At 42.7% G+C, this 20,849-nt stretch overlaps 1 protein-coding gene and 1 long non-coding RNA gene across 11 annotated transcripts in view; one reads left to right on the plus strand and one right to left on the minus strand.

The window, feature by feature from the left end:
• Positions 1–20,849, minus strand: part of CSGALNACT1 (chondroitin sulfate N-acetylgalactosaminyltransferase 1) — a 323,001-nt gene that overhangs the window by 166,939 nt on the left and 135,213 nt on the right. The gene's annotated exons all lie outside the window — the stretch shown is intronic.
• On the plus strand, positions 18–7,356 carry LOC145519112 (uncharacterized). The gene is made up of 3 exons (XR_014063541.1): positions 18–48; positions 1,048–3,268; positions 5,579–7,356. It is a non-coding gene; the product is annotated as an uncharacterized LOC145519112 (long non-coding RNA).

Here is a 20,849-nt window from a genome sequence, read left to right on the forward strand (position 1 = left end):
CCACCGATTGCCCCTGTGTCCACGGAGATCCACGCGGACGCAGAAGAGGTACCAGCACAGCACCGGGGGAAACACTCCGGGGAGGACTCGCCCCCGCGATTAAATAGATGCGAATAATTGCATCTCCAACTCCTTTACGCAGAGTCGTGTTTTCCGAGTTTGTGATTTCATCGCATCTGTCTTTATAATTCAAGTCATAGCGCACACACACACACACACACACACACACACACACACACACGAAAATACTCTATGGCTCCCGTTTCACATGCAGGAATAATAACAATAAAAAGGTCCAGGGTGGCTGCAGGGGGACGAAGACAAGACTGAAAGCGGCCCAGGTCCGCGGGGTCGGCCTCCCCGTGCCAGAGCTGGGGGTGTCATGTGCTGTTTCTTCCTGCGCCCAAGTTTGAAAGTTTTCTCTGCAGCACTGAATCAGTAGGGACGGTGTGAGGTGTGTCACCACAGAAGGGGCCATCTGGATCCGCTTTCCTGGGGGTTAACTGCTGAAGCGGTGGGCCGGCCGGGGCCACCCCCCCCACCCCGGCCCCGCCAGCCCCCCGCGGCGCTGCCTCTCCCGGCTTCTCTCTCCGGGCCCACTTCCGTCCCTGCCTGGCTAATTAATCTGTGTCTAAATGGAACTGCAGTTGGCAGCCCCGCAGCAATGCCAAAGTCGAATAATCACTTGGACCTGAATCCGAGTTGTTTTCCATCCTTGACAACAAATAACGCCACTCTAGGGCCTGCGGGCCAGGAGTTGAAATGAGTTTATAATTTGGCTTCCAGTCTCCCATTCTCATTCTCAACCACGTAAATGTCCTTTTCTGCCTTTTCTGCACGTGGGGTGGGGAGGGGGGCAGCTTTGGAGGCTGGATCACCAGCATGGTCTTTATTGATATCCGTAATGAATATTCTTTGCCATCTGAGTAAGAGGGAAAGTCCATATCATTCAAAACCACACTTGTTTTAACAATGAAACTAAATAGGCTGTCGGCTCATGCTACCACATGATCAAATTAATAATCTAATTTGTTCTTCTCACTGCAGCAACTGGAAGAGAAATGCTGGGTTTTTTCATCCACACACAGAGGCCCCATTCATCCGTCCAGTCCCTGAGTGCCTGTCCTGGCAACGCCAGACTACAGGTTAGGAGTTACAGGACAGCCTTCTTCTCCTTGCCTCGTAGTAAAGCACACACGAACGCTCGGATCCTCGGCTCCAGGAAGCACACTGTCTCCTTGCAGTTCCAAACATCAGGTGCCCTAAGAAGGTGGTCACCTCTCGCTGGTAATAGAAAAGCAAAGACACAGGAAGGCAGAACCACTGGCAAGACTCCCTAGAGATCAGGATGAAAGGGGAGGTGGCATCATGGAAAATCACTGGAAGTGAGCCACAGATACACAGAGGACAGGGGTGTGTGCAGCTGGGCTTCTCCCGTTAGGAGGACGGGAAGGGTCGTCACCCACTCGCCTGCCGTGTGCCTGCCTCGCACTGCGAGAGCTGCTCCGAGGGTGCGCTCCTGCCATCCCCACAGCAATGCCATGGGAGTCTGCAATAACCTCCCCATTCTACAGATGGGGAAAATGAGGCTCAAAGGTGCTAAGAAGCCTCTCAGACAGATCTATGGTAAAGCCAGGATTTTTCTGACTTCAAAACCAAAGCTCTAAAAAGAAAAAGAAATGCAAGCCTTGACTTCCTCTAGGATGCAACATGGTGATCCTCACGGGTGGTCCTCCAACAGGTGGGTGGCTGCCACCAGCAGTAACCTGATAGACATGCTGCCGGCAATCCGAAGACCCTCCCCAGACTCCTGAATCCCTCATTCTTCACAAGAAATCACAGTATCTAAGAGAGAGACAATAAGAATGTGCTAAAAATAAAAGCTAAATCCAGAAAGCAACTGCAGGTACAGAGCAGAGACAACTACCTTGCTTTGTCGAATTCAGAAAATAGTTCTCGAGGACATCCCTCGGGCTGAGTCCAGGTCTGAGGGCTCCTCTCCAGTCATCTGATGCCCTGGTGCTCTCCTCAGTTTGGCATAGAGAGAGAGGATTATGGCAGGGCTTCCGTGGCCTCTCAAGTTCTGGTTTTGGTAAAAAGTGAGCAGGAGAAGGCAGGATGTGCATGAGCGTGGCTGGGAGAGGCTCCATGGGAAAACCACACACTAGGTTTTGGAAATTTCCCAGTTGGGATTCGAAAGGTTGGGAACCCTGCCCCTGCCCCCTACAGTAACAGAGTTTGACATCCATCAATTAGCAGCACTCCATAAATAAGTCAGCTTTTAATCATGCCAAAGGAGATCGCCAAAAATCAACTATGGAAAAGAGCAGTTGAAAACAAGGACACTGATAATAATCTGGGAAGCCGTGCTGTTCAATGTACAACGAGTAAGTGAAAGTTCCCAGGACTTCCAAAGAACATCAAAGACACGACCGGTCCAACGGCCTGACTATAATCATCCAGGTACCTTAAGTTCCAAGGCTTCCTCACATTCATACATGTAAAACTAAATCTTGAATCCATCTAAACCACATCAGTATCAGACATATTGATTCCTGAAATGTGAAAAATAAGACAAGACAAAAAAGCCTGCCTAACATAACAAACCAAAGCACCAATAGACTAGAAACATATCGGCCAACTCAAGCTGCCCAGTAGGATGTTTTTTGTGCACATGTGGATAATAATATACATGTTTTAAAATCTTGATGGTAGTGTTTTCATTTGTATTAATCAACAGAGTCCTCTGGGTTAACAGCACTGGGAGGCAGGGCAGACTTAGGGTCGGGAAGTGTGCAGCCAACTTCTAAAATTATCCTTCTCGAGAATGTTTCAGAAAAGAAAGTGCCCTTGGATGCTACACGTTACAAATGGCATGTTATTATATTCTTGACAAGATTCCTTCCACATTAAATAATTTTACTGAAAACAGTACATTTTAGGAAACACTTTAAAAGTCATGAGTTCTTCCCCCAAAATGCTGTCTTCTGTTATTCTGTGAAACGAACAACAGAGGCTCCGCGTCCTGCTCTTGTGTGTAAAGACGCAGACCGAATGAGATGAGGATGTGTTGTTCATTCGCTTAGTCGTGTCTGACTCTTTGTGACCCCCTGGACTGTAGCTCATCAGGTTCCTCTGTTCATGGGATTCTCCAGGCAAGAATACTGGAGTGGATCGCCATTTTCTCCTCCAGGGGATCTTCCCAAGCCAGGAATCAAACTCGGGCCTCCTGCATTGGCAGGCGGATTCTCTACTGCTGAGCCACCAGGTAAAGAGATGATGCCCCTTTCTCATTCCTAATCCCGCCCGTGAAGCAGCCATCCTCACTTTCTTCACTTCGATTTATCACTCTGATAAACGGTGATAAGCACAGATCAGTTCAGTTGAGTCGCTCAGTCATGTCTGACTCTTTGTGACCCCATGGCCTGCAGCACGCCAGGTTTCCTTGTCCATCACCAACTTCCGGAGCTTGCTCAAACTCTTGTCCATCGAGTCGGTGATGCCATCCAACCATCTCATCCTCTGTCATCCCCTTCTCCTCCCACCTTCAATCTTTCCCAGCATCAGGGTCTTTTCCAATGAGTCAGTTCTTCACATCAGGTGGCCAAAGTATTAGAATTTCAGCTTCAGCATCAGTCCTTCCAGTGAATTTTCAGGACTGATTTCTTTAGGACTGACTGGTTGGATCTCCTTGCAGTCCGAGGGACTCTCAAGTCTTCTCCAACACCACAGTTCAAAAGCATCAATTCTTCAGCGCTCAGCTTTCTTCATAGTCCAACTCTCACATTCATACATGACTATTGGAAAAACCATAGCCTTGACTAGACAGACCTTTGTTGACAAAGTAATGTCTCTGCTTTTCAATATGCAGTCTAGGTTGGTCATAACTTTTCTTCCAAGGAGCAAGCGTCTTTTAATTTCATGGCTGAGGTCACCATCTGCAGTGATTTTGGAGCCCCCCAAAAATAAAGTCTCTCACTGTTTCCACTGTTTCCCCATCTATTTCCCATGAAGTGATGGGACCAGATGCCATGATCTTAGTTTTCTGAACGTTGAGTTGTAAGCCAACTTTTTCACTCTCTTTTACTTTAGTCAAGAGGCTGTTTAGTTCTTCGCTTTCTGCCATAAGGGTGGTGTCATCTGCATATCTGAGGTTATTGATATTTCTCCTGGGAATCTTGATTCCAGCTTGTGCTTCATCCAGCCCAGCATTTCTCATGATGTACTCTGCATGTAAGTTAAATAATCAGGGTGACAATATACAGCCTTGATGTACTCCTTTCCCTATTTGGAACCAGTCTGTTGTTCCATGTCCAGTTCTAACTGTTGCTTCCTGAGCTGCATACAAATTTCTCAAGAGGCAGATCAGGTGGTAAGGTATTCCCATATTTTTAAGAATTTTCCAGAGTTTGTTGTGGTCCACACCGTCAAAGGCTTTGGCATAGTCAATAAAGCAGAAGTAGATGCTTTCCTGGAACTCTCGTGTTTTTTTGATGATCCAACAGATGTTGGCAATTTGATCTCTGGCTCCTCTGCCTTTTCTAAATCCAGCTTGAATATCTGGAAGTTCACGGTTCACATACTGTTGAAGCCTGGCTTGGAGAATTTTGAGCATTACTTACTATGCTATGAACAGAACTGCCAAGACGATGAGCAAGATTATGTTGCTAAATTATTTGAAAGCTCTTTTAAAATGTATGGGTCTAATGTTGCCTTAAAGAGTATCAAGTATATTTCCTTAAATTCCAAGCATTTACAAAGTGCCGCCTACCCTAGGCTGTGGGGTCCCTGTGAGGGCCCTGTGTGCGCCGTCTCCTATACTGTCAACATGAAAACCACTAATACAAGGGAGAATGAAATGATTCATATGCTAAACAGAGTCATAAATAATATGCCATTAGAGCATCGGAAAAGAGAGGCTAGGAGTGGAGGGAATCAGAGTTACCGCTAATCTCTAGAAAAGAGACTAAAGTGCTCTGTTTGCCATTGATGGTGAGACCAATCACACATCTTTCTCCTACGTCAGCTGGGATACAGACAGACAGCTGATGTGTGTGCTAAGTCACTTCAGTCTGACTCTTAGGGACCCCATGGACTGTAGCCTGCCAGGCTCCTCTGCCCATGGGATTCTCTAGGCAAGAATATTGGAGTGGGTTGCCATGCTCTCCTCCAGGGGATCTTCCTGACCCAGGGACTGAACCTGAGACAGCTGATGCTCCTTTATAAAAAGAGCTCTTTCTCAGCCGAGTCTGCAGTTACACTCACACATTCTCTCTGAAACCCCTCCGGGCTGGCCCTGTCCCTCTGAGATGCTGCAGCTGCCAGGCATGTGCTGACAACATCACAGATGCCACTGAGGGAGACCTGTAGCACTCAACCCTGGGCACAGGGCAGGATTCAGGTTTTCATCTGTTATGGACTGTGTTGAAATTCTAATCCCAATACGTTGGTATTTGGAGATGGGGTCTTTGGGAGGTAATTAGGTCATGAGGGTGCAACTCTCTTGAGTGGGATGAGTGTTCTTGTGAGATATAACGAGAAAGCTGGCTTGCTTTGTTTTCTCTTTGTGAGGACACAGTGAGAAGTCAGCTGTCCACAGCCAGGAAACAGGCCCTCATCTGAACCAGACCATGCTCACCCTGTGATCTTGGACTTCCAGCCTCCAGAACTGTGAAGAACAAACGACTGCTGTTGATGAGCCTCCCAGTGTGTGTTTGGGTGTTTTGTTATAGCAGCCGGGACTAAGTCATCATCTTAAACGTGTTACTGTGAGACCTTAGGCAAGTCCGTAATGTCTTAAGTCTGTATTTCCAGGTCTGGTTGGATCGGGCCAGGGGTTCTCAGTGAAGGCAGGTGGTCTCTATCGGCTGCCTCCCTTCCCCACTAGAATTCCATTGGTGGGGGAGATACATCACAGAGAGAAGCAAACAGCACAGATGAAGGAAGATGAGCAGGACAGCACCTGGACTCGGATGTGAAGATGAGGGAACGAGCTTTAAAAAGCAGAAGACTTAAAGTTACAGCCTCCTGAGTATAACAATTTTACCAGACTAGTTGATAACGGGTAATCTGACCATCAAAAGCATGGGTTTGTCCATTAACCAAACGTCACACCTCACAGAACGGATAGAGCCGGAAGCACAGCTCTCCATTCAGCAGAATAAACTCACCCCCAAAGAAGACAAGATACTCAGGAAGAAGCGTGCTCAGATGCAGTGCCCCAGTGAACACGGGCCCCTCCACGGGGCAGCTCAGAGAGCAAATTCCACCTTCCAGCACCGAACACTTCAACACACCAGCCCCAACACAACAGGGGCAGGAACACTGAGAGGGCATGCGTAGACCATGCGTGCGTGGCTCAGAAATCCCTGGTCCAGCCCCAGTTCTGCCATTAAGTTACTGTGTGACCTTGGGCTGGTCACCAACAAAATGAAAGTTTGGACCAGATCATCTCTAAGGTACCTTCCAGCACAGAATGTAACTGAATTACTTTTTATTGTGTTCCATAAAAGTCTATCTTGCTCCTAGAATCCTTGCAGCATCGTTAAGGTCAGTATATACATCTCCATTTATGGGCTCAGTTTTTAAATTGCTGCATTCCCTGGTCTCCCAGGACAACCACCCAGAACACAAGGCCGAGGTGCAGAATGGGTGAAGTTTGTTTTTTCTGGCTTCTTTACAATTCCCTCTGGCTAAATTCAACCCACGCCGCTGCCAAGTCTCTAGCACTTCTGGCACTGAGGGTTGATCTATAGCATTCACAGGGCTCGTGACACAGTGACAGATGAAGAAATTAAATCTCTCACCAAACTTGAACAGGAATTCTGAATGGTAATTTTTATTTTGCCCCTTCCCAGATGCAGAAATGTCAACAGTTGAGAGATACTATGGTGTTGGTAAAGAACATTAGAAAAATGGACTTGCCTCCCAAATGATCTCTTATTATCTTGCAAATATATTATTTTTGCTGTAGCCTTTTTTTTTTTTTAGTTTACTTCATGTTATGCTCCAGCTGCAAGGAAATTGAGAACATACTGTCCACATTTTCAGAAAAAGACTTAAACATCAACAGAAGAAATATTTCACCATGCAAATGAAAACTATGTGTAAATATTTATAGAACTGAATTTATTCAATTTATTGGGTCAGGCCAAGGGAAGGATGCTTTTTTTTGTACCTGAGAGTCCATAAGACAGGAGAACATTTCAATCTCAATGTTCAAAGAAATAGCAATACTGTTTATAGATATCAATTTTTTAAAATATGCGTACAGAGTACAATGGGTGTTATGCTCAAGAAATCTACAATTTCTGTATACTACTTACTACACATACCAGATAACAACAAAATGAAAAATAAGAATGAGAAACACAGATATTTAACCAATAAATATTTTTAAAATCATTAAAATATGTTTTCATTCCATGCCATGGCCAGTTAAGCAAGACGGGGGTAAAGAGTGAACAAAGAAAAAAATATTGGGAGTAATCAGCAGTAAAAAGGAATGAACTATTGGTACATATATGAGTAATAATGATAATCATGCTGAGGGAAAGAAGCCAAACAAATAGAAAATATAATGTATGATTCCATAATATAAAATTCTAGCGAGTCAGAGTTTGCCTAGGGGTGGGCATAGAGGGTCAGGGGCCGGGAGAGGTAGGATGGTGGGATCACCAAGGGGCAGATGAAAACTCTCCTGGTGATGTACATATGATCACTGTCTTGCTTTGGGGGATGGTTTCATGTGCATATTAAAACTAATAGCATTGAAACATGTATATTACCATATGTGAAAGAGATGACCAGCCTAAGTTCGATGCATGAGACAGGGTGCTCAGGGCTGGTGCACTGGGATGACCCTGAGGGATGGGATGGGGAACGAGGTGGGAGGGGGGTTCAGGATGGGGGGACATGTGTGCACCCATGGCTAATTCATGTCAATGTATGGAAAAAACCACGACAATGTTGTAATTAGCCTCCAATTAAAATAAATAAACAAAATTTTTAAAAAACTAATCAAGTTGTATACCTAATTCTTTTATATATCTCTGAAGTTGGAATGTATCTTTTTAAAAATATTTATGTACTTGGCTGCACCAGGTCTTTGTTGCTGCACATGGGATCTTTGAACTTCGATCTCCGTTCAGCGTGTGAGCTCTTTTAGTCATCACATGAGAACTCTTAGTTGCAGCATGTGAGATCTGGTTCTCCGACCAGGGATGGAACCTGGGTCCCCAGCACTGGGGCTACTGAACCACCAGGGAAGCCCATGTAGAGTTTAAATATGTGAGTTTATTGTAGAGCAATTACTGAATAGACAAAAATAGGGAAAATTTTTTTAAAGACTGAGTAGTAATATTTTGAGGCAATTAAGGTAGTTGTTGGATGCAAAGCTATAGAAAACAACACGCCACACTAGAACCCATAAAAGCCTCCAGAAGAAAGACTTCTGGTTGTTGTTTGTATATACACACATACATACATAGTTTTTTATTTCCTTAGTATTTTTGACAGAAATAGTTCTAACTACCCTTAGAGTCACAGTAACAATCGCTAACATTTATTGAGCACTTACTATAGACCAGGGCTTCCCAGGTGGCACAAAAGGTAAAGAATCTTTCTGCTAATGCAGGAGACACAGGTTTGATCCCTGGGTCAGGAAGATGCCCTGGAGTAGGAAGTGGCAACCCACTCCAGTATTTCTTGCCTGGAAAATTCCATGGACAGACCAGTCTGGCAGGCTACAGACCATGAGGCTGCAAAGAGCTGGACATGCTGAGCACACATACACTATAGACCAGGCCCCAGTCTTACACACTGAGCCATTTGCTCCTCCCTTAAGGAACCTAAGACACAGGCACTGCCTATCATGATGAGGATATCAACGTTCAGAGAAGTTAAGTATCTTGCTTCACGTCCTTCACCAGCCCAGAGGTGGAGCTAGGTATGAACCCAGGTTGAGCTTCTGAAACTACATCTCTCCCTCTGCTAGACACACAGGATTCTAGACTGATGCTGTGGGTCACGATTTGCTAACTCACACCTGTGATGGCTTAAAGAAACTCTGTACATGAAACAGCTACATTTCTAAGTCTGAAGGCTATTCATGGCAGCACAGAAAAGTCAGTAATGAAGCAGTGGTGGGAGGTAGGGGAACTGCAGTGGGGGAGCAGGGGAAATCATGCCCAGAAATCCACAGATTGGGGTTTGGCCATGTCCTCGGTGATGACTATACACTCGGGCAAGCCATTTCTCTTCCTGGAGTGTATTTCCTCTTCAGTAAAATCAAGGGTTTGGACTAATTGATTCCTAAGACTCCTTCCAGCTTGGTGATTCTGCCAGTTCTCTTTGGGGTAATACACCTTGCATTTTGTAACTTGAGTAAAAAATTTTCCATGACACAAACACATTTCCAATACAAAGCTTCCTCCATCCCTTAAGATACCTGGACCTCTCCCACACCTCGCAAATCCCTTATTTCCCAAAGGTATTCTGTTCCCAAGGGACCACCCTAAGGGAAAGCCAAGGAAAAGGAGAAGGGTCCCCAAATTAGAGCCCACCATGTTCTCCTATACACACTAACAATCTTTTTCATTTCGAAAACTCTACAACGTTGATTTGGGAGGTGTGGCCAAGACGCTAGGGTAGGAAAATCCTGAGCTCACCTATTCCCGCAGACACACCAAAATTATACAGCTATTTACAGAGCAACTATCTATGAGAATGAACTAAGTAGCAACAGAAAAGATTTTCCACAACTAAATATACAACAAAAGAACCTCAAGGAGATGGGTCAAGGGTCAGAGACATGGTATAGTCAAGACCTGTACACCTGGTGGACAACCACAACTGCAGAGGCTCTCCCCCAAAATTGAGGAGTCCAAGCCTCACATTGCATTCCTCATGCCAGGAGTCCTGCAATGGAAAGACAAGCCCCCCAGAACACCTGGCTCTGAAGGCCAGCAGGGCGCATGTGGGAAAAGCTGGCAGCCAACCAAGACAGCCTTGCCCACCAGCCACACCCCAAGAAGCCGGCCTCATCACAGCAGAAGAGCCGCCAGAGCGAACACAGGGGTGCTCCAGAGCACACTGCCCCCTCCCCAGGACACTTCCTGTATAAAAGAATAGACACATGTGCATTTACAACTGAATCACTGTACTATACACCTCAAACTAACACAACCTTGTAAATCAACTATACTTCAATGAAAAAAAATTTTAAAAATCTACATAAATACATAAATAAATGTGAGGACAGTTTAAAAGACCTCTGAGACAACTCAAGCATATTAACGCTCACATTTTAGGGGGCCCAGAAGGAGAAGAGAGAGAAAGGGACAGAGAATTTATTGGAAGAAATAATAGCTGAAAAATTCACTAACCTGGGAAAAGAAATAGACGTCCAAGTCCAGGAAGGAAGCACTGAGAGTCCCAAACAAGATGAACCCAAAGAGGTCCGCACAAAGACATACTATAGTTAAACTAACAAGAATTAAAGATAAAGAGGGAATCCTAAAAGCAGTAAGAGAAAAGCAACTTGTTATATAGAAGGGAATTTCCCTACGACTGTCCTCTGACTTTCCAGCAGAGATGTTTCAGGTCAGAGGGAGTGACACAATCTATTCAAAACGTAAGAAGAGAAGAGAAGACTGTACCTGGCAGGGGCTTCCCAGGTGGGGCCAGTGGTAAAGAACCCACCCACCAGTGCAGGAGACACTGGTTCGACCCCTGGGTGGGGAAGATCCCCTGGAGGAGGGCATGGCAACCCCCTCCAGTAGGGGCTTCCCAGGTGCAGCCAGTGGTAAAGAACCCACCTGCCAGTGCAGGAGACACTGGTTCGATCCCTGGGTGGGGAAGATCCCCTGGAGGAGGGCATGGCAAATCCCTCCAGTATTCTTGCCTGGAGAATCCTACGGACAGAGGAGCCTGGTGGGTTCCAGTCCACAGAGTCACACAGAGTCACACAGAACTGGACATGATTGAAGCGATGTAGCATGCATACCTGGCAAGCCTATCATTCAAGTCTGAGAAAGAAAGTTCTATGGACAAACAAAAGGTAAAGAGGTCACCACCACCAAATTGGCTTTGCAGGAAATGCTAAACTTCTCCAGGGAGAAAAGACCAAAATTAGACAAATGGAAATGAAAACATAATGATCCAAAATCAGCGAATATAGCAAAAGCAGTTCTGAAAGGTTAAGTTTAGAGTGATAAAACCTACCTTAGAGAACAAGGAAAAAAAAATCTCAATAAACAACCTAAACATACACCTAGAGGAACTAGAAAAAGAAGAAAAAACAAAACCTCAAGTTAGTAGGAGAGAGAGAAAAAAAAAGATCAGAGCAGAAATAAATGAAATAGAGACTAAAAAACAAAAACAGACAAGATCAGTGAAAGTAGGAGCTGATTCTCTGAAAATATAAACAGATTGATAAGCCTTTAGCCAGATTCATCAGGAAAAAAAAGGGAGAGAGTCCAAATCAATAAAAACAGAAATGAAAAAGAAGTTATGGCCAACACCACAGATACACAAAGAATCATAAGAGACTACTACAAACAACTATACGCCAATAAAATGGACAACCTAGAAGAAATGGACAAATTCTTAGAAATGTAAAATCTCCCAAGACTGAACCAGGAAGAAATAGGAAATATGAACAGATCAATTGCTAGCAAGAGAATTAAACTGGTAATTTAAAAAACTCCCAATAAGCAAAAGTTCAGGACCAGACAGCTTGACAGACGAATTCTACCAAACACCTATCCTTCTCAAACTATTCCAAAAACCTGAACAGAAAGGAATGCTTTCAAACTCATTCTACCAGGCCCACATCACCCTGATAAAAAAAAACGGACAAAAATACCACAACAAAAGGGAAAATTACAGACCAATATCACTGATGAACATAGATGCAAAAATGCTCAACAAAATACTAGTAAATCAAATTCAACAATACATTAAAAGGATCATACACCATGATGAAGTGGAATTTACCTGAGGATATAAGATGGCTCAATATCTGCAAAGCAATTAATGTGATACACTACATTAGCAAATTGAAGAATAAAAATTATATGATCATCTCAACAGACGAAGAAACAACTTTTGACAAAATTCAACATCCATTTACAATAAAAACTCTCAACAAAGTGACGTAGAGGGAGCATAATTCAACATAATAAAGGTCATATACAAAAAGCCCATAGCTAGCATCATATGCATTGGTGTAAAACTGAAAGTATTTTCTCTAATATCAGGAACAAGAAAAGGATGCTGACACTCACCATTGTTATTCAACGTAGTATTAAAAATCCTAGCCACAGCAATCAGAAAAGAAAAAGAAAGGCACCCAAATTGGAAAAAAAGTAAAACTGTCACTGTTTGCAGATGACATAATACTATATATAAAAAATCCTAGAGATGCCACCAAAAAGCTGTTAGGACTAATAGATGAGTGCAGTACAGTTGCAGGATATAAAATTAATATACGGAAACCCATTGTTATTTCTATAACAAACTATCAGAAAGAGAAACAAAGAAAATAATCCAATTCACAATTGCATCAAAAAGAATAAGATGCCCAGGAATAAGTCTAATCAAGGAGGTGAAACACCCGTCCTCAGAAAACTGTAAGACGCTGACGGAAGAAACTGAAGAGACACCGACAGATGGAGAGATACGCATCCTCGTGGACTGAAAAAATATTGTTTAAAAGACCGTGCTGCTCAATCTGCAGATCCAACCCAATTTCTATAACAAATTTCAATGGCATTTTTCAAAGAAGTAGAATACTTTTCACAGAACTGACTTCAGACTACACTACAAAGTTAGAGTAACAAAAATGGTATGGAACTGACACAAAAACAGACGCAGAGTTCAAAAGAACAGAAAAGAGTTCAGACTTATATCCATATTCACATGGTCAATTAGCCTATGACAAGGGGGTCAAGAATATACAGTGAAGAAAAGACAGCCTCTTCATTGAATGGTAGTGGGAAAACAGGACAATGACATGCAAGAGAATCAAACTGAGCTAGTTTCTTGCAAAATGTACAAACATAAATTCAAAATGATTAAAGACTTAAATGTAGGACATGAAGCCGTCAACCTCCTAGGAGAAAACATAAGCAGTATGATTTTTGACATCAGTCTCAGCAATGTATTTTTGATACGTCTTCTCAGGCAAAAAAAAAGAAAAAGTAAAAATAAACAAATGGAAATGCAGCAAATTAAAAAACTCCTCCACAGTTAAGGAAACAATCAATACAATGAAAAGGCAGCCTACTGAATGGGAGAAGATATTTGCAAAGGATAAATCTGATAAGCGGTTAATATCCATAATATATGAAGTTCTCATACAAGTCAACATCAAAACAAACAAACCCCACCAAAATATGAGCAGAAGCCATGAAAAGTCATTTTTCCAAGAAGATATACAGACGGCCAGAAGACACAAGAAAGGATGCTCAACATCGCTGATCACCAGGGAAATGCAAACCAAAACCACAGTGAGGTCATGCCTCATGCCCGTCAAAACGGCCATCATCAAAATGACCCGAAGTAACAAGAGGTGGAGAAAAGGGAACCTTTGCTCACTGCTGGAGGGAAAGTAGTCGATACAGCCAACGTGGAAATCAGCATGGAGATTCCTTGAAAACATAAAAACAGAACTGCCATATAATCCAGCAATTTCACCTGCAGGTTTTTACTCAAAGAAAATAAAAACAGCAATTCCAAAGAATATATGCACCTTTATGTTCACTGCAGTATTGTTTGCAATAGCTAAGACATGGAAGCAACCTATATGTCCATTAGTAGATGAATGGATAAAGCAGATGTGAAAGTGAAAGTCACTCAGTCGTGTGTGACTCTTTGTGACCCCATGGAATAGTCCATGGAATTCTCCAGGCCAGAACACTGGAGTGGGTAGCCTTTCCCTTCTCCAGGGGATCTTCCCAACTCAGAGATCGAGCCCAGGTCTCCCACGTGGCAGGCAGATTCTTTACCAGCTGAGCCACCAGGGAAGCCCAAGAATACTGGAGGGGGTAGCCTACCCCTTCTCCAGTGGATCTTCCCAACACAGGGATGGAACTGGAGTCTCCTGCACTGCAGGCAAATTCTTTACCAGCTGAGCTACCAGGGAAGCCCAAGAAGGTGTGGCGTATACACAATACAAAATACTACTCAACCACACACAAAAAACTGAAATCTTGACATGTGCAACAACGTGGATGGATCTAGAGAGTGTTATGCTGAATAAAATAAGTCAGAAAAAGACAAATACTACATGATTTCACTTATATGTGGAATCTAAAAAACAAAATAAACAAACAAAACAGAATGAAACCAGACTCTTAGATACACAGAACAAACGGGGGGTTGCCAGAGGGAGGGGGGTGGGGGATTGGGTGAAACAGGTGAAAAGGATTAAGTGGTACAAACATCCAGTTACATTAGTTATATAATGAATAAGTCACAGCAGTGTAATACACCACATATGGAAGATGGTCCATAACACTGTAATGACTGTATTTGGGGACAGATGGTCCCTGCACTTACTATGGTGACCATTTCATAATGGATGCAAACGTCGAACCATTATGTGATTGTGAAACTAACATCATATTGTACACTGACTATATTTCAATTAAAAAATAAAAGATACAGTTTTTTAAAAGTTGGTTTGGGCTTTCAGGTGGTGAAACGGAGGCATCCGATTGCCCAGAGCTCATTCCATTCTCCCTGTAAAGCTTCCAACATCCGAGATGATCCAAAGTACTGGGCCTGTTGTGGCCATGGGGCCAGACTGCATTTATCTCCATCCCCCTTGGTTCTCTAAAGTGGCCAGTCTCTCTTTGCACTAAAAATACATCATTTTCTCTTTTTAAATGAAGGATTTTTGTAACCCTCTGGGGAGCCATAAAAAATAAGAGCAACTAAATAAGGCAATTGTAAACCATTTCAGCATCTATAAAACCGTCTCCTTTGTCACAAAAGAAAAGAAGGAAAAGCGGCTGGAAAAAGAATGCAACTGACAAGAAACCAGATGCCCCTGAAAACAACTTCTCGGTGAGCTTTCTTCTCGGTATCGAGGGCTTCAGCTGCCTTGACCATTATTTCTGGGAAAAGCACTTCTCAAGCGTGATAACTACTGTCCTGATTCATTGGTGAGGCAAACTTAAAAATTATAGGAAGCATAATGACTATTTTTCTCTAATTCCACCTGTGTTTCTGCCCCATATTTTTATTCTGTGGCTCATACACTCTTCATAGATGTCCTGTTCTATCTCAGAACATATAGTTTATATTTTTATGGACCCATTTAGCAATCACTATACTACAATAAACCAGAAATTAAAATCGAGATCACCTTTGGACTTCCCTGGTGGTCCAGTGGTTAAGAATCCAGCTGCAAATGCAGGGGACACAAGCTTGATCCCTGGTCTGAGAAGATTCTACATACGGCAGGGTAAGTAAGCCCAGGAGTTGGTGATGGACAGGGAGGCCTGGAGTGCTGCAGTCTGTGGGGTCGCAAAGAATCAGACACGACTGAGTGACTGAACTGAACTGAACTGAACTGAGCCCACGCGCTACAACTGCTGTAGCCCCTGTGCCCTAGGGCCTGAGCTCTGCCACAAGAGAAGCCCCCGCAGTGAGAAGCCCATTCACTGCATCTAGAGAGTAGCCCCCACTCGCTGCAACTAGAGAAAGCCCCCAGGCAGCGACAAAGACCCAGCGTGGCCAAAAATAAATTAATTAACAAAAAAATATAGATACTCTCTTTCCCACACAAAACTTGAGATCTACAAAGCTCACTTCCAACATCTGTCACTGCACAAGCAAGGGTTTACATGGTTGTGTTTGGATATGCACACCATTTTCTAATTTTTTGCCCGAATTCTCCATATATCTACTAGGTCCTGGTATCTGTCTTTTTAAAAGGACAAATAGTCCACTGTATCACTAAAACGGTTTAATTAAGCCATCTTTCAGCTAGTTGTTTCCACTGTTATAATTCAGTCAAGCATTTTTAAATAAATAAATTTTGTTTATCCTTTGGAGCTATTTTCTCAGGCTGTAATTTGAAAAGTGGGATTACCATCTTAAAGACCATAATCAGCTGGGTGACTTTTATTACAAGTTGCCAAGGGCTCTCTTCAAGAGGTATTAGCAATTTGCAAAGTCACCAGAAAAATAGGAGTTTAGCTTTTCCTTCATAGTCTCTTTAACACTAGGCTTTCTGGGTTTTATTTATTTTGGGGTGATTTCAAAAGATGGATGTAAAGGCTTTTAGCTCTTTGAATCTGTCGTATGTCTGTTTAATACTCTTACTACCCCTTCTTGAAAATAGGTATTGATCACCTGCTACATGCCAGGTGCTTCCTCTGCCTTATGACTCACTTAGGACCCCTGACTGCTTCATAAAGTGGACACTGGAAATTTCATTTGCACTAAAGACACTGACTCTCAAAAACGTAAATAATGCGCACAAGATTCAACACTGGTAATTGATGACAGGATTCAACTTCATTATCTACTTCCTGTGAATTCGCCGTACACCATCCTGTCTCACAACCACAACCTTTAAACATCTTCCTTGTTTTTCTTCTCTCTCTCTTTTTGGTTTATTTATCCTGGGTATCAAGGCATAAGACACGCAAGTAAAGTGATGAAGTTGCCTTCACCTTAAAGGTACAGCCAATGCATACTGAAGACTCATACATGGTGTAACCACAACCCAGATCAAAACACAGAATCTTTTACCAACCTGAGATCTCTTCTCTGCTTTTTCAACACAGATTGGTTCTGTGCTTCTCATCTACATAGGCCCTGGTACTGAAGCTATGCAAACAGCTGTTTAATAAACTGCTGAATCACAGAAGGTTGAAACGTAGAAGTGACCTGAGAGGTTATGTGTCCCAACTTCTTAAACTTGCAGATGTGGAAACAAGCCAGAAGGAAAGAGGCTTCTCCAGCATCTGATAACACAGAGCTGTTTCTACCACGCTGTCCACGCAGGCCTGGCCGGCGGCGTGCCACCCCTTACACGGAAGGCAAGGTAAGGTGACCGAGAAGCAGGGTGCACAGCAGAGGAAGGGCCTAGACAGAAGTTTTGCCTTTTTTTCTTTATTTTAAATGAGTCTTCAAGTAACCAAAGGGTCGAATCACAGTACACTGACCTTACTGTAAAACACTACTTTTTTTTTCTTACATAAAAGTATCAACAGTTGAAGTCAAGTGAGACTGCATGTCACAGCAGTCTCTTGGAGGGGTAGACACTTATTCCAATCATGCTCCATTGCTCATGACTTCATTCCAACACTCTCTTTCACAAGAACTTTTAGAGCTAATTTGAGTCCATTTTATTTTTAAATCTATAAAATTGGCAACAACAGAATAAAAACCGGATGTGTGCCTTTCAAATCACTAGAAAGAAAACAAAAATACAATCCGTATCACAAAAGCACAGAGAACAAGAAGCATAAAATGTTAAAAAAAAAATTTATTTAACAAAGGAGCAAATCTATGAAATATGACAATAAATGTGAATGGGTTAAACAGACCCCAAAAAAGGAAAAGATTTTTATCATCCAATTATATGCTGTTTATAAAATGGGCCTAATACCGAATGACTCAAAATCAAACATAAAAAGAAGAGCAAAGCGTGTCTAGAAAATACAAATGGAAAGAAGGGTTAGATGGCAATATTTACACCAAATAAAGCAGAAACTGGAGCAAAAGAACATTTAATAAAAAAAGACTATGCGAAAATTTTCAACTGCACTAACAATAAAAATTCCACTTGTAAGAAGCGGTTTAGTTTATCAAACTGGTAAATATTTCTATCATTGAGTGTACAGACAAATAAACACATCCAGAAACTGCTATTAAGAAGACAACAGGAAAAAGGTGAATACAGAATGGATACATATGATGGGATAAAATGTAACCCCAAAAAGTCAGATTTTAAAAATTTAATGAATGGCAATACACTTCTTATACAGTACTAAGTAAAAGAGGCAGTGGGATCTCAATTTGTCTTAAGTAAAATATACATGTGAGATATTTTTAAAATTAGAAAAAATATACCAAAATAATACTCATGCTAAATTAGGGTAGATCTTTAGTTACTTTTTTAAAATAGTAATTGCTACAATTTATTGACTACTTTTCTTTAATGTGTCCAGAACTCAAGTACTATATATATGTCATCTATTTTAACCCTTAGAACAAGTCTTAAGAGGTGGCAACTATTATCTTTTCTTTCCCCCCTGGCTGCACTGTGCAGGATGCAGGATCCTTGTTCCCCGACCAGGGATGGAACCCACATGCCCACCCCCACACTGAAGTCCCACTGGACCACCAGGGAGTTACTTTTTACGCTCAAGAATCTCCGGTGGTTATGGGGTCCAGAAGCCTAAATATCACTTTTTCACGGTAATCTCATCTCTGGTGATAATGTTGATAAGAAAAGACTTTGGAGTTAAGACATATGCATGTTCAAACACCGGTATCACTACATATTAGCTACATGACTTTAGGGAAATCATTTAACTTTTTTGAGCTTCAGTTTTAAAATAGGAATACCAACAGTATTGACCTCATTGGTTTGTTTTCAGCATGAAAAGTAATAGTGTGTTCTTCAAAACTGTCAGTTCCTTCTTCACAGTCTTTTCTTCTTTGAATTTTAATAAAGCTTTCTGTAAACCAGGTCTTCGTGCGAAAATTGGTTAAGATTTTTTTTATTATCTTGTCTAGCTATTTGTGAAAGATATATGGGGACAAAACTGGGACATTTGCAAAGATAAAACACCTAAACTTTTTGAGTGCCTAATATGTTGCTGACAAAGGTCCGTCTAGTCAAAGCTATGGTTTTTCCAGTGGTCATGTATGGATGTGAGAGTTGGACTATAAAGAAGGCTGAGCACTGAAGAATTGATGCTTTTGAACTGTGGTGTTGGAAAAGACTCTTAAGGGTCCCTTGGACTGCACGGAGATCCAACTAGCCCATCCTAAAGGAAATCAGTCCTGAATATTCATTGGAAAGACTGATGCTAAAGCTGAAACTCCAATACTTTGGCCACCTGATGAGAAGAACTGATTCACTGGAAAAGACCCTGATGCTGGGAAAGATTGAGGGCAGGAGGAGAAGGGGATGACAGAGGATGAGATGGTTGGATGGCATCACTGACTCAATGGACACAAGTTTGAGTGGACACCGGGAGTTGGCAATGGACAGGGAGGCCTGGCGTGCTGCAGTCCATGGGGTCACAAAGAGTAGGACACGACTGAGTGACTCAACTGAACTGAACTAAAACCAAAGATTCATGTACCATTGACTTAGCAGTCCCACTCCTAAATATTTGCTCAACAGAATGTTGCTTAACTGAACTGAATATTAGCAACTGTTCTCTCAGTATTATTTCAGCTCACATATCTTGGAATTTCTTGTCTCCTCAAGCACATCAGGAGAAGGCAATGGCACCCCACTCCAGTACTCTTTTGCCTGGAAAATCCCATGGATGGAGGAGCCTGGCAGGCTTCAGTCCATGGGGTTGCTTAGAGTCGGACACGACTGAGCGACTTCACTTTGAATTTTCCCTTTCATGCACTGGAGAAGGAAATGGCAACCCACTTCAGTATTCTTGCCTGGAGAATCCCAGGGACGGCGGAGCCTGGTGGGCTGCCGGCTATGGGGTTGCACCAAGTCGGACACGACTGAAGCGACTTAGCAGCAGCAGCAAGCACATCAACATGCACGCACCCCCAGAATCACTCTCTCACATGACTCTATCTCTTTTTTTAACACCACCAGGGTCTAATGGCATCTAAATATAGTTATTACTGAACAAAGGAATGAATAGTCCCTACAATCCTACAATAGCTTGGACAGAGAGGCTGACCTTGCTCTTACAAGCAAGGCACATAGGTTTACACAGGTAAACCCACCTGAGTGTGTTAGCACAGTTCATGAGACCTAATCAAACAAGCTCTTTCCAAGCTCTTCCTCTTTCTATTGCATCTTGCATCCTCTACAGATTTTGAGGGCTTCCGAGGTGGTGAAGTGGTAAAGAATCCACCTGCCAATGCAGGATAAACAGGAGATGTGGGTTCGATCCCTGAGTTGGGAACGTCCCCTGGAGGAGGAAATGGCAACCCACTCCAGTATTCTTGCCTGGAGAATCCCATGGACAGAGGAGCCTGGGCAGCTATAGTCCAAAAGGCTGCAAAGAGCCAGACGAGACTAAGCACATCCCTATTTAAAAAAAAAAAAAAAAAGAGGGTCTGAAGTCCAAGATAAAGGAAAAGATGGCATGAGAGGACTTTGCTTCCTGAAATGAATTCAGACATCCCAACTTCCTGATACAGAAAACCCCATCCCAGGGCACTAGCAAGGGAGTCAGAATAAAGGCTTCTTGTACTGGATGAGAAGCCTGAGACTCTGAGCACCTTCTGGCTCTACAACCATGATGTTCCAAGTTTTCTTCCAAGGACTGACTAGTTTTTAACTAGGATATAGGCTGGGTTGATTTTCTTCTTTCTTCTAGGTTCTCCAAATGAACATAAAATAAGCAAGCTGGTAAACAATAACCAAAGCAGTAACATAGTTCAACCACCCACTTGGTTCACAAATCTGTCCTGCAAAGACAGATCTGCTGCATTAGAAATGAGAATGTGCAAGTTCTCAAGAGTAATTCTGAACAGCAGTTCCAAACGTATTTTAAGCAAAGGCAGTCTCCTGGGAACAGCCTCCTGGATATCGTCACTGAATTACTTTGCATTCATTTTGATGTACATATTTTACATGCGAGGGTGTCTTAAAATAAAATTGTACTGATTTATGT

This window comes from Giraffa tippelskirchi, chromosome 8 (assembly GCF_054371585.1).
Source record: "Giraffa tippelskirchi isolate mGirTip1 chromosome 8, T2T-mGirTip1v1.2.pri, whole genome shotgun sequence".
In the NCBI taxonomy this organism is placed as follows: domain Eukaryota; kingdom Metazoa; phylum Chordata; class Mammalia; order Artiodactyla; family Giraffidae; genus Giraffa; species Giraffa tippelskirchi.